Genomic DNA, 17,841 nt, shown 5'->3' with positions numbered 1-17,841 from the left:
TTGAAGAATTATTTTAGCATTTTGTTTGAGCTTGATAGAAACCCTGAATTCTTTCAGTATAAATGGAAAATCATTGTTGAGGGAAAGAATATATTGAGGTCATGTCTTAGTTTGAAGGGTAACAAAAACAAAATGAAAATAAAAACACTTGCCTGCTTTTAATGCTCCCAGTTGTCCTCTTTCTCCTTGACTTCTTTGTAACAACTGCAATCCTTTTATTTCTGATTCACTATCAAAAAAAAGAAAAGCCTCTTGAAAAGGTAACAGTTGTATATGGATAAGCAGGTGTTTTTCTTCAGCAGTTATTTAACTATTTAGATGTTTGTAAAAGTAACGCAAATGCTTATGCTAGAAATAATAAAAAAATGAGGTAGTGGTTTTAACTCTTCTCACTGTGCTGTACTGTATTACTATGGAATAGTTTCAGATGGTGACACAATGTCCTGAATGCTCCATAATTGCTAACCAGGCTTCTTGATGTATTCCTGGTTTGACAGTTCCAGCTTCTGTAGAGGGGGAATGATTGTAGCAGTAATAGTGGACAATTTGGCCTGGCCCACCTACTTTTGACTCTCGGAAGACACTCCTTAGCTGGCAGTCTGGGCACCTTCTGCTCACAGAGCTCTGAGGGCTTCCCATGACCATCCCTCACCGGATTTATCATCTGCAGTGTTGTAAACTGTGACAGAAAACATTTTCATGCATTATCCTTCAATACAGTTGACATACGTTCTGGACACTTGCATTTGTATAGTGCACAGCTCCCATTATTCTTTTCTTTTCTTTTTTTTTTTAGAACTGCACTTTGCATAGAGTACATCCAGTGTGAAATAAATAAATAAATAGAATGAAAACACTGTTGCTATATTAATATTTATCATTACCAAGACATCTACAGCCTGCATTCTCTGCTGATTACAATTAATATGAAAGACTAGGAATTATAACAAACAAAAAATTTCTAGCACATTATGCATGAGCTTTGAACTGATTTTATTCTAATGCTCTATGACATCCACACAATAGTCTGAAAGCTTGAAACAATTAAGTATAATCAAGATCTAAACAAGTTATTTTTCTTTTAAAGTTGTTGCTAAATTATAATCTTAAAAATGATGGGATTTCATCACTGCCAGTGTTTGTTGTTCTTAAAGAAACTGAGGAATTTACATATCTAGTTTTAAGTCTATTTTTTAATGCATACTTGTCACCTTGTGCAGAGGTGAACTTTAGAATACCTGACAGTATTGTATTTAAATAGCGTTTATGTCAAATCAGAACAGATATTGAACTAGGCACTTCAGCAGTGTAATGAATTTCATCTGAGGCCAGATCTCCCCTAGTTTGCACTGGCTCTGGTTCCATTAAAGTTACTGGAACTATGTCAGGTAGCATCAGGTGAGGATCTGGCCTTCAGTATTTGAGCAAGAAGTAGCTACAATGCAGCGAAAGTTTCTAGGCATTCACTTTTTGAAAATTTGAGACCCCCTGCAACAAACATTTTTTTTTTCCCTGTCACACTATCCTCCTGCCTGATGACTCTTCTGCTGACAGTAAGCTAAATATTGAACACTCCTTCAAGGGAATTGCCTTCTTTTCCAAACTTTTCAAAGAAATTGAAAAGAGTCTAATTATTTGAATAATCAAGGCAATGAATATTTGATCACTAACATCAAAGACGCAGTCATAGCTCAACAGTTGAGGTATGAGCTATGAGGCATTGCATTGCTCCGAACACAAAGAAAATTATGTTCCTTAAAAATGAATTTGTTAAAAGTGGTTTTCCTCTGTTTGCCTCCTGGAATATAGTGGAATGGAGAAATATTGGGAATTACTTTTGCCATATATATTCAAACTATCCAAAACTTGTCACTGTATCATTTGACAAGCTGTTAGAGGAAACAAATTAGTGGACTATTAAGAAAAATAACCTAAAATTTGTCAGTTCCATTAGTGATCTGAATCCTGACTAGACGTGAAGGTTAGTATTAGTAGTTGCACAAGCATCAAGAGACTGGATTATCCTTTCACTGTGGATATAGTCTTTTTGGTTTTGGATTTGGGGTTTTTTTGAGTGAGATCCACTGACAAATGAGTACAGGAAATTAGCATTGCCACTACCCTGGATTTTTTGTTTGCCTTTCCCTTCCCAACACCTAGAGGATCTGCCAATTTAGACCTAATCCTCCTTTCCCATTTTATCTCCCGTGCCTCAGCATCACAGCTAGCACTGATCATTAGCAAATACACTTTGACTTTGACATGACCCAATGCCCAATGTAGAGCTACAAGGAAAAGAAAACAACCACGTTCTTTATATTTCAAACACATCTTAAGCAGTTCAGGGACCTTCCATCAAAAGTAGTTGCTACCTAGAGAGATACTGTCAATACTGTAAAGCCTGAACATTTACCTTTCCTGACAGCTTTTCATATCAAGATTGCATGCTATTGTGGTTGTAGCTAATTCAAATTAGTAGCTACCACCTCTCAAGATATCGGTAACTGGAAAGGCCATCTAATTGAGCCTGAACTAATGTAGGAATATGAGATTGGCAAGGATGCCATCATCCTCGAAGACCAATATGTCCCCAAATTATGGTTAGCTATTGCTACATGTAAAATCCAGAGAAGTCTGCAAGGTGTGCACCCTCGCCGCAAACACCCACATGCTTCCCACCTTCACTCCTTCAACATGCTATGGATTTGCCATACAGATCCCTTTACTCAGGCAGGACCGTGAATAAGAAGTGTAGCACTACGTATTGATAACCCAGCAGCGTACAGTGAGGTCTAAATTCCGTTCACAGTCCCCCTTTATCCACATTTAATCAATTCCGCATTCATTTTACTGTGTCCGCTCCTATCGATTGTATCTCTAGTCATGCTTCTCTCACTCATTTTCAACAATTTTTTAAATCGTTTATGACTACACTGAGCATGGCTTTAAGCTTCATTTATTGGCAACCTTCTATGCTTTCTATATCTTAGTATTATATTTTGACTTCTCGTCTGAATATCCTCACTGTGCAGTAGCTCAGGTGTCTGCATGATCTCTGATGTTCTTTAGTGGACATCCTGCTCATTAATCTAAGTAACCGTTTACCAGTCATATTCTCAAGTAGCCCATCACTTCAGGTGCACAGCTATAATACTTGGGCTTTCTACTTTTTTTAAGCAATAGAGCAATATTTCAGCCTAAATCCAAATTCTCTTCCTTAGGCAGAAAATGCACCTAGTCAGCTACATTTGCTTAAAGATATTTATAGAGTATGCTGTCACACTGCTCTATTATTTAGTGGATTGGTTGCAAAATAAGATACAACCTATTTATTTATGACTAGTTTAGATGATGGTACAATTCCCAAGTGTGAAGAACTTCTTAAGAGACTGATACTACTGTAACCTATCAGTCAGTGCTGTTCAGCACGGATATTGCCAAGAGTGCTGCCTCCAAAAAGAACGAGCAACTGGGTCACGTCCCATTGCCACTAGAGAAACAGCCAGAAGTTAAAACTGCTGTGTGAATAGACATGAAAGTCTTGAAACTGTGTGATAATATTTCCCTCGTCTGCTTTTATAATTGAGCAGAAAAATGTTCTTTAGCATCTTTCATAGATTATTAGAGAACATTTAGTTCATGCTGCTAAGTAATACATTAAAATACCTTTACTGGAATCTTTAAAATGACAAGAACCTGTTTTATCACTCACATCATGAATAGGTTTCCACTATAGACTATAATAACAAAACGATAATTTGCAATGTTCTGAAAAAGATAGGAATAGTAAAATCATCAGGTAATTGACTTTGTAATATCCCAAGATCGCAGTGTCTTAATAAGATTGAGACTTTGAGAATGAAATTAAAGTATAAATCCCTGGAAGAGACTTTCAGGAGCCTAACATGCAATTATTAGGTTAAAAAAAAAAAAAAACAGCTTTTAGGTTCTGAATGTCTGTCAATAGAAATGCAATGAGAGAATGTAAGCACACATTATTAGAAACAAGAGTAACAACTCAACACTAGCAATATCTAGGAAATTGAACTCTGTGATAATGTTCCATGTTCAAAATTGTTCCATGCAGAAACTGGCGTTTTACAAGAAGGTCCCTGGTTAGAAAATTGGTTAGTAGAACCAACTTCTGCACCCTTATGGTATGGAAAGACCAAACCATATTTTTAAGGTGAACTAAAGTCTCTGAAATCCCTTGTGGTGCAGACAGACTTTGAAAGACATTTTCAGTGGTTTCATAGCCCTGCATACCCGAGATGCTCCCTTTAGCCCCTGAAGACTTGGCAAGTCTGTCATGTTCATGCATGTGGCTTTGAGGTTCTCAACTCCAGGGCAAAACTGTGATGCAAAGCAAACGAACAGACAAACTCTCTCTCATTCTCACTTAGTTTTCCAGATCTCTGGGATTTGTTAGTTCCTGGGCGGAAGCTCAGCCAGCTCTGGCTTTGCCCAGAAGAGCTGTGGGCAAGGCTGCCCACAGGATTTTGGAAACTCTGTGATGGAGCACCTCAAGCAAGGAGCTGCCTCAGAGCCAGAAGTGCTTCAAAGCCTTTCCCAAGGCTCCCAGATTTCCCCCTTTGTAGAAGGAAGTCTAGATGCTTAACAAATGATGGCTCAGAGCTGTATTTCCAGATGCAGACATGGGTTTTCATGAAATATGTCCATTTCTATAAACACAGGCAGAAGACCTTTCTAATTTATTTGTGCCTTACTGTTGTGTTTGGTCTTGACCGCCAGTCTAATTTAGAGTAACCTGGATGTTATTTTACTGATTGGTAGGACCAGAGGTGTGAATTAGGGCAAAAGCTACTCAAACTGGAGAGGTAAAAAGCTATTTCTAGCCCTGTGATGGGCCATGAATGCTCAGCAATCGAGTTCACTGATTTCTCCAGGCTTAATCAGACTTGTGTGGTACATAAGCAGAAAGTCTGTCTCTAGATACTCGCCTGTTCAAACCAGTGACATAACACAGTTTCAATTACTTCTCTTAAATCACACGTGTATAAGAGAGAGGGAGACCAAATAAATAGACTGGGCTGGTACTATTCAGGAGAAACCCCAAGAAAGAGGAAACTACACAAGGACTGAATGTGGCAGGGACTCCCTGGAGGGCTCTGCAGGAGTTGTTAGGGAGACTTTTTTTCCTTCCACTACACCTAAAACTGAGACTCTGAGGTAGGAAAGGAATAGCATTTGTCTAAAAAAAAAAAAAAAAAAAAAAGATAATTTTCTTCTTAATTGATCTAGGAAACAAAGGAACTAGAGAACTATTTAGAACACTGTGAAACACTATACAAATAATAATTCCCTGGACAATGAAGGGAAAGGTAAGGTATGCATAATGTGAGATGATAGGAAATTACTAGAGAAGCTCAGACAATACTGCAGCCTTTTGTTGTCTTTTTTTAGTAGTGGCTACAACTGTAAAATGGATATTTGTGCTTGAATAGGTGCTGTGAAGAAGATTTAGGTGTACTGCTAGTTTATTTTTTTTAATCAGTAAATGCACACTCCAGCAAACATTCATCTGTGTGACGGGCAATATTCAATCAAAATTGATTACAAGAAGATACTCCTGTTATTTAGTTACCTTGTTACAGCTCATGCAATTATAACAGAGTTCATCACAAGTACCCTTGTCTGTCCAGTGCAACGTCCTTGGCTGTCATGTGGGAGCTAGCATTAGCAGGCATGACAGAGTCCCAGCGGAAAGATAAAGCCACAGGCCGGCTGGAGGAAAGATGCCTTGGCAAGGAGGTAACAGGAATCTGCGATCAGGACCATACAGTTGTCCGGCTGCCTATTGAAAAGATTTCTTTCTGAAATTGGAAAAGTGGGCTTGCAACACACTCTTGCTACTTTTGGTCTTCCCATAATAAAGCAGAGGCAGCAAACCCTGTTTTACATCAGAAACAATATGTAGTGATTTTAGTGACTGATCTAAATGTTTATCTAACGAACGTCTGCATGTTGATGGCACATAGTTTAATTTCAGGTGGCCTCAGTTGCCTTCTGTTCAGTGGATAGTTCAAGCAATGTTTTGTATTAAGTGTTATTGCACTCAGAGAAGTTCAGTTTTTAGCTTTGTAATTTAGAATATGAAATGTGTCGTATCAGGTCTGGTCTAAACCAGCAGCCCTTCTCCAGCCGTGACCAACAGTCATGCGTAGGGAAATATATAAGACTTGGAGACTGAGGCAGAGATTACACATCTTGTAAGTCCTTGATAGATTTTTCTTCTTTCTTCCATCAGTTTGTCTGCTGGCCTTTTAACCTCACATATATTCCTGGCTGATAGCCATAGTTTAACTGGATTTTGGAGAAGTATCTCCTTACTGTTTTGAACCTATTAGCTAATCATCAGGCCATTTGTTGTCCCCTGGTTCTTGTATCATGAGAAACAATGAACAATTTTCCCTATTAACATCTTCATTTGTGATGATACAGACCTGTATCTTATCAGCTTCTGTTAGCTCTTTTCCAAGAGATAAATTTAGAGTATTTTTTTTTCCTTTTTCTTTCTTTTTACAAAGAAGCTATTCAATATGGTGGTATCTTTCTCCTTCCTTGAGTTCTTTTATTTCCTGTTTCAGGGAGAGAACAGATCTAAATATAAGCACTACCCAGAGATTACTTAGTTTCTTTGGAGACTGCAGAGTTTATTATTATTATTATTATGAGCACCGTATAAAAATGACATATGTGAAATACAATGAAATTTGTTGAAGACGTCCAACACTGAAGATTAAGTAAATACGATTTTACTCTATATCTACTAAGTCTACTGATAAGGAAGCTAAGTTCTCATCAACATCAGTTACAATAACTAGCTTGCCAGCTTTTCTCACACTAGGGAAAATTTTGCCTTATGGATAGATGTTACTAGTTGGTATCTTTTTTCCATGATAAATTTTTAAGCTCATACTTCCTCATATGCCATGTGTGACTATAGACCTAACATCAGTTACATTTAACGGAAACCCACTAACATCAGTAAAGTGGTACGGATCCCAACACCTCTATCTTACCTATATATGATAATGTAAGAGTAATTGCTTATAACGTTTCTGTTGTAACATAAAAACATTGTCTAATTCAGCATTAATGCTAACAACCCAGCTGTCATCTCTCCAGAAATACTTGCTGCCTAGCTACCACGGCTTTGCCACTGTTCCTGCTCCAAACTGCAGGAAGAGCTTCTGCTGGGGGACATTTTGACAGGATGTTATCTTTTGAAATGGCAGATGTTTGTGCTGGAACTATCTGATGGTTTTAAGGCTTATGAATGTGTTTCAATAAGTAAGTAAGTGCTAAATTACTTTCTGTGTCTTGAGTTAAAGTTCAGGTTAGGAGACTTTACAGAGAAATAAGTCAATGACCCGCAAAACGAAGAGCAGCATGTTCACAACAGAAGTTTCAAATCACCTTTTCAACAGGAGAAAAAGCTGGAAAGCTCCAGCTTTAAGGTTTATATATATGTAGGAAGACACTGAGCACATATGAAATGGATGGGGGTTGCCCTTCTCTGCCCCTCTCCATTTCATTTCCCAGGAGCATTACTTTAAAGGGAGGGCAAATGATTCCTCACCTTATAGGAGATTTTATTATTTGAAGTGGTATGATAGTCCTTATTGACCCAACTTTGATTGATTGGCTGATGATGAAATTAATTTGGCCTCTGGTATAACCACAATTAACTTCTCTGGAAGGGAGGTGATATGATGTCTTCCAGTGAGCAGCATCTTTGCAAAGAAGCAGCACAGGGCCCTTTGTGTTGTTTGAGACTTCAATAGACTTGCGTCAGACTTAAGTGTGCGCCTGTCTTATGCCGATCCTCTGTGCAGGGCAGTATTTCACCTTGGAGATTAAATTATGGAAATTCTTTCGCATCAGAACGACTGACTATTATCTGATGCAAGAGTTTAATTCCTCATTCAAATTTCAGATAATGGACCCAACAGAGAAGCGGAGGATGACACTGATTGAACAGTGTTTAATATTCTTTGTTTAGAAAGTCGTGTTAACCTGTCACTGCTAAATGAATGAAGCGTTGTGTCTGTGTATACTTTAGACTCTGCCTTGTATTAATAAACAGAAGTAGGATAAACTACTTGAGCTTTAGAATTATTTTAATCTGACAATTACTTATTGAATGAAAAGATGGGGAGGAAGAATGAGAAAAGGGAACGCTAAAGAGGGATCCCATTTTTTTTTAATAGCCTCAAAGGCAGGAACAGTTATGGAATACCTTTTGCTATTACCATTAAATTACCAGAACAGTAATCTGAGCACTCTAACCCTGGGAAACTTTAGTTGCTCTGTAGGATCACTTCAAGGCACTCTGGGATTACAGATAAGGAAATATAAAACAGTTCAGAAAATTAAAACTACAGATGGGAAGAGAGTAGGGAAAGTTGAATAAAAGATTCTTACTTGCTAAGCTGTTCCACTTAAAAGGGGCTTTTTTGTTGCAGGAACAACAAGATCTAACAGTGTTGCTCCTTATTTTAACTGCTCAACCCTGTTCAGTTAAGCACATATTTATTTTAAGTTTGGGTAATAGAGTGAAAATAACCCAAAGTTGTCTGGTACTGAACTTCTGTTACACTCTGAGTGCAGCCTGCCTAGCTGAGAGCTGGAGAAGGTCACAGGCACTGGCAGCTGCTCATGGATTATAGCTACTGGAAGAGATTTTTGTTCGAATTATTTTTGGTTTTTTGCCAAAATATTTTTTTTCATACTAAAATTACAGTTTTCCTTCCCCTTCTCTTCTTCAGCTTGCTTTCCTACCCTCTCCACCATTGTAAAAGTGAAGGAAATGTTCCCTCCCTGCTGGCTTGGAGGCTTTTGCAAATAGCACCCTCTGCCTGTGTGCCAAGGGCTACTCGCTTCATTATTTTGGCAGAATTATTCGTGGCCTATGTTTGTAGTAGTAAGGCATATCATCACCAGTGAGTTAGCAGGACAGTGCTATACCTATTAGTAGATACCTATTTTACTTCCTCTTTCTCCTCTGACTGACTATTTAAAGTAGTATTAAAAGCTTGCCCTAGTGAAAGCTGCAGATTTTCACTAGGAAAAAAAAAAAAAAAAAAAAAAAAAAAAAAAAAAAGAAAGAAAGAAAGAAAGAAAAAAAAGTAAAGCATTTTAACTTTGAAACAATTTGACTTTTGTGTTTGTTTGAGATAACCTGTCATTTAAAATACACCCCTTAAATGACATGTTTCCAAACCTCACACTGTTTTCAATCTAAGAAACAGAATATGTTCATTTAGGCTGGATGCACCTATGTGCACTTTGGAAGCAGTTCTTACTAGCTTCCCCGCTTGCTTACGGCACCCTGGCTTGCTTGCAGAGCACGCTCAGAGCAGGTGCACCTTTCGAATGAGCCTGAACTGAGGGACACACACCAAGATCACACAGCGCTCCCCAGGCACTAAGGGGGCTTTAATCTACAGGATCAGACTAGAGCTAATCCAAAGTAAACTCCAAACATGCAGAGCATGGAGCTCAGCATTCCCTATTCTGCTCTGCAGATCCACCCCTACTCTAGTGCAATACTTGCCAATGTAGATATTTTGCAGGGTCTTGCCTGCACTGTCCCCTGGGCCAGGATTACCTCCAGCGATGTGTTTGTAGAGCACCTCAGTGGCAGCCTGCAAGGCACAGCTGTTGTACAGAAACAAACATTAAAGAGCCGATGCGTTTGTTTGTCTTTGAAATTAGAACAATAGCGATGGTTTGAGAGAACAATAGCTTTTGAATTTCTTTAGGGCAATCTAGTAAAATAGCTGCATGTCAAAGGATTTGAAAACAGCTGGAGATATTTGAAAGCACACCCTCTGATTTCGTTAAGGAAGAATTGGCATGTAGCCCCTGCAATATTGCAGAGATCTGAAATAATCTTGGAGAAGACATGTGCTTGCTTTGCACATACGTTCTAATTTCAGAATAAACTGCAGCAGGTGATGTGCTCTCCAGCTCTACTCCTCCCCTCCTTTTTTTTCCTGATGATTTTGCTTGCTTAGTGGATATTTGATGATACACTGCAGAAGGATGTGTATTCTTGGAATGACGAGTACCAGGTGGCAGATTGTCCCAAGCAGTACCAAAATGTAGGTTATATATCTACAGGGTGATGGCAAAAATTTGAAGCTCAGAAAGATTCATGCGTATGCTATTCTGACTCATTCACTGTTCTTCATTAGCGAGCAGAGGATACACAGCCTTTCACTGTTACTAGGGGAATTTAACCTAACAAGGCACTCCCAAAGGCAGCCCCCATAACTTCTCCCCCAGGCTGGTTTTCCTGTGGGCTGTGCATGAGTTCTGCTTTCTGTTGACTTCTCCAGTGAGCCCTACAGATGCTTCAGGGAGGATGAGTGGCAGCAGCCTTAGAGTAATTCTTAATTATTTTCCAACTTACTTTGACAATTATTAGCTAATAAGTCCTATCTAATCAAATGGGATTTTAACGGCATGTTCTAAACTCAATTTACTGAACTTTCATGAGAATACTTGTTCCTTTTCTTTTCCCTGAAGAGATCTTCTTCCTTGAGTTCTGGGAAGTGAAGATTAAGCCAAAGGATAGTATCAGTAAAAGAATGGCTATGCATTTTTAAAATCTTGGTATTTTGGCTTAGTACATCAGTTTTTATCCTGTTAAGAAAACATAACACTAAGCTTTTCTATTATACTTCATACCACAACAACTGAATGCTTCATAAGAGCACTAAGGAAGACTGCCTGAGAAGGTTAAAAATCAATGATATATATATATTACCTTAGCTGCTTTTCTGTACTGTTACTATGCAGTAGTGAAAATTGGCTACATACCTCTTTAAATTACCCCATTAAGCTGGCAGAGCTGCTGCTCCCATAATCCTTACGAAAAGCATCCACTTACCTCATGACACACCACTTGGTGCTAAGGGTCTCTGCTGGAATTTCCCGCTATGTGTCAGGTTATGTCTAAGCATATTCCAGCCCTTAGCCGGGCTCCAGTGGAGAGGCAGTGATTTGTACCAGCCAGAGACTTACTCACTAAAGCAGTTGACAACCTGTGTTAAATTCGTTCTATGTCCGCTCTTAATTCCAGTGCATCGGAGTAAGCACACACAGAAATGAACCTATGGAAAAGCTTTCAGAGAGTCCACTTGGAGGAATCTGAGAAAAGTCTTGGGCAGGCAGAATGAAAAGTAAAGCTCATCAGATATTTACTCGTGGTGGTAGTGGCACCTGTTGATGACATTTCTGTATTAACCAGATCTCTCTTTTCATCCTACAAAGTTTCCGCCCATGTGTAGCAGTGGCTTAGGAAAAGGTATGGTTATGAAATACCCAGAAAACTGCAATCGAGGAAGGGAGTCTGGAAGCAAGAACAAGCGCACTAATCACACCAACATGGATATACATATAGAACACACTATCGCAGCATTTCTGAATTGTTGTCAACATTTTCAGAAAAGGCAAGATTAGCAAATATCACCAGATTATTTATTTATTTTCCCAGGGAAAGCCCCTTCTTTCACCACTTCTTTTGAAAATGATACTCTCCAGGATGGCTAAGCAGAAGCATTTGGACATCAGAGGTATTCTTCTGGCATATTTTCGTATCATTACATTCGCATCACTTTTTTTTTTAATCTGGAAATAAATGGAAGGAAATTTCATAATCTCACACTGCTGAAAAGTCAAATATTAAAAATAAAACATAAATATGAAGGAATATACGACTATTTTTTAATAACTTCAAAAACATACATTTGATTTGAGTCTTTCTCCCAGTAAACATTACCCAATGAGCTTAAAATTAATCAGTTTCATGCTTTGGAATGAAAAGCAGCATATTTCTTTTAAAAGTTTTGAAATGAAATGTCTCAACAATTTTGAAGTTTTTTCCAGGAACAGTGAAAAATATTCAAGTTGCTATTTTGCTGTCGCAAATAAGTCTATTATTTTTAATACACTGGGTTTTTTTAATTTTAACTAAGAAAGTTGTAGCTCTAAAGGTCTTTACCATCTATAGCTATAATATTACCTGTTTTTCCTGGATAGGCAAAAGGTATAAATCTCCTCACCACATCTACTGTCAGTGAGAAAAACATAATAAGGACAAATATTCAAATCCTATAAAGTGTTGCTTTTACAAAATGCAGCCACATTACTTAACGATTTAGTAAAGAGTTACATGGGGAGTAAGCTATGAGAATGCTGGTAGAGGCTCTTGAATGTGGACAACAAAATAATGCAACTTAACCTTTTCTCATCGTAGACCAAACTTACTCATATTGGCTTATATATTCCTCAGCTTGAGAGCAACACTTGGACAAGTGGCAGGGGTAACTTATTAAACTGATGCGATCATCTTAGCAAGCCTGGAGTTTCTAGGTTAAGAACTCTGTGGCACCTCTCCCTTTCTTTTTTTTTTCTTTTTTGCATGAAAAGTGGACATTGATCGTGGCTCCCTCTCACCTATAGTTCCTGGCATACTGCAAAGCAATTGCAGTAAGCAGGAAATGTGACTGGCCTGTGCCAATCAGGCTGCAAAAATTATAGTGGACATTACAAGGGGATGAAAAAGAAATGGCACTGCCATCAAAATGATGCTCTGCAGTAAATGGGAACGGCCAGCCTGCAAGTATTGCATGCAGGTTGTCTTCTGTATTCAGAGGCACCAAAACCTCCAGCAGGCCACTCATCACCTTTCTAATCCTATCCACAGTAATGGAAAAATGACAAGCCGTTTTCCACAAATCTTCATTAGCTCTCCTTCGATTCATACAGCATTCGAGATGAATGTGCAATCTTTGTCCAAGAACAACTACTGGCTGTTAATTGACTCCAAACCCCAACCTTGTGTTAGAGACGTTACCTGCTCCAGTTACAGAACACACAGGCAGCAGGATACAAAACGTAAATATTCTTATTTGGAAAAGTTTTATTTCATTTGCACATAGATTGGTAACAAGATTGTACTCTGAGCCCATGCTCTGAAGTCAAGCTTCACAGAAACTGCTAATAGCCAGTTAACTTTCGTCTCTGCTATTAAAACCTGCTTGCAAATGTTTTAGTGTTTGGGACATTGGTATAATAACCAGTAGCCTGGCTGGTTTTGCAAACTACTCTTGTAAAGTTTTCAGAGACTAATGTACATTTTTATAGTTGGCATACACAGTAGAAAAAGCATAATTTCATGCAATGCTTAGAAGCTAATGCTAGGCAAATTCAAATTAAAAAGAGTACATTACAGAGAGCTAGCCAGCAGGACAACTTACCTAGGGAAGTGATGGATTCTTATGCACCTAAACCCCTCTAGGGGGTTATTCATTTAATTGGAAGAGCAAATATTTTAAGTCTTTTATTCCAAAAAGTCAAAATACTGTTTGTTCAGAGAGAGTAAATACACACACACACACACACACACACACACACACACACACACACACACACACACACACACACACACACACATATCACACCGGTTTTGCTTAAAAGTGAAGTATGTTGACATCTTTTTGCAATGTTACTTCAGGCTTCCTGACCAGGCTCTTTTCCTGTGTTGCGCCATGCTCACATGGATCCAGGAGCCACGTGGGAACACAGTGTGCATCGTATAAAACCAAACGGTGACTCAGCTACTGATTCTGTAGAAACTGAAAAATGAAAAATTTGGGAATTCTTGCTACTTGATATACTTGATGTTTCTTCCACCACGTCTTCCATGTTTTTTATTCTTCCAAAGTAAGTCAGCACTCTTATAATATCACTTATTTCTAGGTGACCTGTTATTTTTCTGGAGGGATTCAGCCTTACAGGATGCAGACGGTGGCAGCTTAGAGTTGAGTTAGAGTTAAGGAGGTCCGTAACACTCTACTGGATCAGCCCAGAGTGCTGAGAGTCACGAGAGGTGGAGGGGAGCAACGAACGAGAGCACCCAGCGTCTGCTCACAGATGTGCCTGCCCCTTGTCCTACACTGTATTTTAGCAAACAGACCACAGGGGAGTATGCATTAGAGAGTAATCAGACTAATGATCTGCAGAGATTCTTATGTTATCACTTTATAATAAAAGCATGTTTTCTAGCTAGATGCACCTTTTCTGTTCCCTTCATGGATACCTAAACGAATAAAAGATTCGCAATAGTACTTTCATTATTTTAGGAACATATTTACACTGTAATGAAAGTGCTCTTGTGGGCTGCAAAAGACAGAGTTGCAAGCGCTTGAACTAATAGAAAAATGCTTTGTGAGAAATGAAAACAAACCACTCACCACACTATCGTCTTCTTCTTAACGGAAAAAAAAACAAAAAAACCCAACCAAACAAATGCTCATGAGATTTATACGCTAGCAGTCAAGCTTCATCTTATCCGTATAACACACAGGCTATTTCTGCAAGTCATGAGGAAGAAACCTGCAGTAAAGTTTCTTGTACAACCGGGACCTGACGGGGTTTAGTTCCATGGGTAAAACCGTGCTATTTTCTTTTGTGATAAACACCATCTCCTAAAACAGGGACTGACTACATGCTGCCCAGTCTTCACGTACACAGCTGTAAGACACCAATGCATTTAAACATTCTTGGCTCACATTAGCAGTTTTCAAGACCTGTATTTTTAAGTAAAATGTAAATAAGAACTATCTTTTGTGCTACATTAAGTGTACTTAGGAGTTTAGGAGAGGCCAAGTTCTGTATGCTTCTGGACACTTCTCAGGTCAATAACCAGCAACAACATGGCATGTTTAGGAAAATGTAAAGTCTATTACAGAAATACAGTAATCATTTTCCCTTCAGATTGCCCTTGTTTATGTGGCTTTTAGTCATTAAAAAAGAACATATAAAAAAAGGAAAACTGTGAATGAAATGATAAATCAAATTTAGAGCAATGCAAACTACTGAGATATTTATTGATCAGCACTTGATCTAAGACGTGTGAGCCTATGTTCACGTTCCGAGTTGATAGGCATATTTTTGATAACCCTCCCTAAACTTAGTTCATTTCTGATTTACATATTTAAATGTTCCCTTTGTTACTGGCTTAAATCAGGGTCACCTTCATCATGTGTACAGAAATACACACACAGCTTCCATTTATATAAATGTTTAACTACAAATATTGCACCTCAATTTTTACACAGTAAATCTGTATCAAATTGCTCATTTTCTTATCCAGTAATTTTTGCACTATATAATTATATTTTATTTTCATGCATATGTGTCAAAACTCTTTCTGCATAAATGATATTTGAATCTCATTCCTCCATATCCTGAGTTCATTAATTCTTGAATCTTTTTTTCTCTCCTTCACAATCTTCTGTCCTTACTTCTCAGCAAAATCCACGCTGAGCAGTAGAAATCTAGTCACTTAAAAGTTTTTAATTAGAACTCATGTAATTTCATAAAGAATTTGAATTTCCTTTCAGAGCTAGCCATTCTGGCTCACTTAAATCTCCAGCTGTAGTACTGCCTTGGAAAATTGTGCAAGAATGGGGGCTGACAGTGCTCTGCGCTTACTTAAACCCTTATTGTAGCTTCTTGCAACCTTTCTTGTAACAGAAAAAAACTCTTCTCCTTTTAGAATTTCTTTTTCTTTGGAAAAGCGAGTCCTGACGAGGCTCTTAAGGTCAAATCCTACATCAAGATAGCACAGATATTCATTAGGATGGGCAGATCTCACAGAATTTATGTGAGAAAAAGCTGGACATCTGAGCTGGTCCTGTCTGGAACAAAACTTGTGTTCCATGTACAATTTTCCCCTGCAGGCCAGGGAAACTCGCCACAGCCTTCTTTAGCAGTGCTGTAGCTTTTTATAGTGCATTATATATTTGCCTCTCATATATCAGTCTCTAAAAATACTTCATGGCAATACTGGAGAAGCAAATTGCATAGCTGCCATGCCATTGAATATGCAGCTTCCACAGTTTCAAAAAATGTGTTCTCTTTGGTGGAAAGTTACAAAAACCCTGCATCCAACATGTATACATTAACTCTTACCACTCTTGCTCTTGGTTAACTAAGCCCCTAAGGTCATTTGTCAGTGCCACAGAGTGCCTACAGCGGCTGCGCAGTTAACGGCACCAATCAAAAGGCTGAACGTTGGGTATACCTGGGTTCCCGAAGAGGGTTGGACAGTGGATGAGTTCATCTTGACTATAGGGTGAGATGAATATTTTGAGGCTGAGTTTGCTGTTTTCATACCCAGTCTTTTTTTGCACTGGATCAGGTTGCAATGGGAATTTGATTCTTTCCCATTGTGAATATTATACGATATATCACTGTGTCTCCAAGTATGGTGATATTACCACACCTTCTGCAGAAAAATAACTGGATTTTCAGGAGTAAAGTCATCCCTCAACTCTTTTCCACTCATTACAGTTCTCTGTCCTCCTCTGGCCAACCTGCTGACCTATTGTCTCTGAAATTCTTCACCTTTGCATTAAAAGCTATAGCAAAAGATGCTTCCTGTAATCTATTATTTCCATCTCTTAGCCTAATCCCCTCACTCCTTTCGATTCCAGGACTTTCTTCTTCTCTTTCACTTGCCCTTAACACAATGTTCTCTGTTACTCCCTTCTTTTCCCCCAAAAATGTATACTCACAAGAGTAGCAGTTCTCCCTTCAGGAGAGTTCTGACAAAGAGCTGAACCACTGTCCGAAGGAGAGCAGCATGTTGGCCCATGATCACATTGAGAGTTCACCAGCATAAATCCATTTAGATATGAGGAGAGGGAGAAGCAGAGAAAGGGCCGGCTAGGCTGGACAGTGCCCAAGGTTCATACCAGGTTGCCTATGAAAGCGCACAGTTTCCAAATTACGCGACAGAGAGTAGGAAACAGCACTAAAGAGGGAAATTTTGCATTTGAGGGTATATTGAACTGTACAACATATTTATCAGCTCTGTAACCAGCGACTTGATGCGACAATATCATTAAAACAAAAGGTTTAGACTCAAACAAGTGCTGTAAATTTTAGAAATGACATCAGTGAGATAGGTTCAAAGGACTACACTGAGGATGGGTTAAAATTTAATCAGTACAGTCATGGGTTAGGGCTTCTTGAGGGCTAAAATAAACCCTTGTAATCTAATCTTGTATACTTATTTTCTCAGTCTTTGAAAAAAAGACTAATAAAGATTTGGGTTAAGATGACTTCCAATATAGCATTTTGGTTTTATTACCAAAACTGAAAAAAGAATACTGTCCAAAAAGAAGTAAATACACTCTTTCAAATGTGTTGATTCAGCAAATGAAATGAGTTGAAATGTTGACTAGCAAATGGAAAGAGATATTTTTCTATTCAATGTTTTCAGTGCTAAAGAAAATATTTTGTTTTTATGAATGACAGTTATCTGCACTTTTGTCACACAGTAGATCTAAAAAGCCCACTCTGCTGGCAGTGTGGATGAAGGTAAGACATAATTAATTATTTTATATAATGCCCATTTGTAAAAAATAAAATACTGCTACCCAAAGCTATTAAACTAATATACCACATAGGAACGTAATTTATAAAGTTGCAGAAGTTTTTTTCTTTTTTTCTTTTTTTTTTTTAACATCAAATATAGTAGAAGCATGATATTCCAAAGCTGCATATATTCAAATAAAAGGAAAGCTTTGTTTTTTAAAAAAGACCAAAACAGAGACCTCCTCTCCTTCAGGAAGGCTTCGAATCTTAGACACATGAAATCACAACAAAGAGAACGGCCTTTTATTTGTTTCCTTAATCATTCTAAAATGTCTAAAAACCTACTGATTTTCAGTCATCTGCATCTAATTAAGTTGGGATTGGAGGGGGGTGGTAGTTGGTTCCTTTTCTCCTAGGAAA

The sequence above is a fragment of the Rhea pennata genome, chromosome 9 (assembly GCF_028389875.1).
Source record: "Rhea pennata isolate bPtePen1 chromosome 9, bPtePen1.pri, whole genome shotgun sequence".
NCBI lineage: Eukaryota > Metazoa > Chordata > Aves > Rheiformes > Rheidae > Rhea > Rhea pennata.
Note: the sequence above shows the minus strand (reverse complement) of the source record.